Source organism: Penaeus monodon, chromosome 37, assembly GCF_015228065.2.
Source record: "Penaeus monodon isolate SGIC_2016 chromosome 37, NSTDA_Pmon_1, whole genome shotgun sequence".
NCBI classification, from domain to species: Eukaryota; Metazoa; Arthropoda; class Malacostraca; order Decapoda; family Penaeidae; genus Penaeus; species Penaeus monodon.
The window spans coordinates 13760105-13760340 of NC_051422.1; positions in this window are offsets into that span (position 1 = coordinate 13760105).

Here is a 236-nt window from a genome sequence, read left to right on the forward strand (position 1 = left end):
CTGAGTTCGAGGGTTCGAGTCACCGGCCGGCGCGTTGTTCCCTTGGGCAAGGAACTTCACCTCGATTGCCTACCTAGCCGCTGAGTGGGCAAGCCAGCCCAAGTCAGTGCCGGTCCCAGAACCGGGTAAATAGAGATGGTGACTCGATAAAAAAAAAAAAAAAAAAACGGGCGGAAGGCAACGGCAAACCGCTCCTCTAAATTGCCAAGAAAATCATGGAAATTCATGATCGCCAG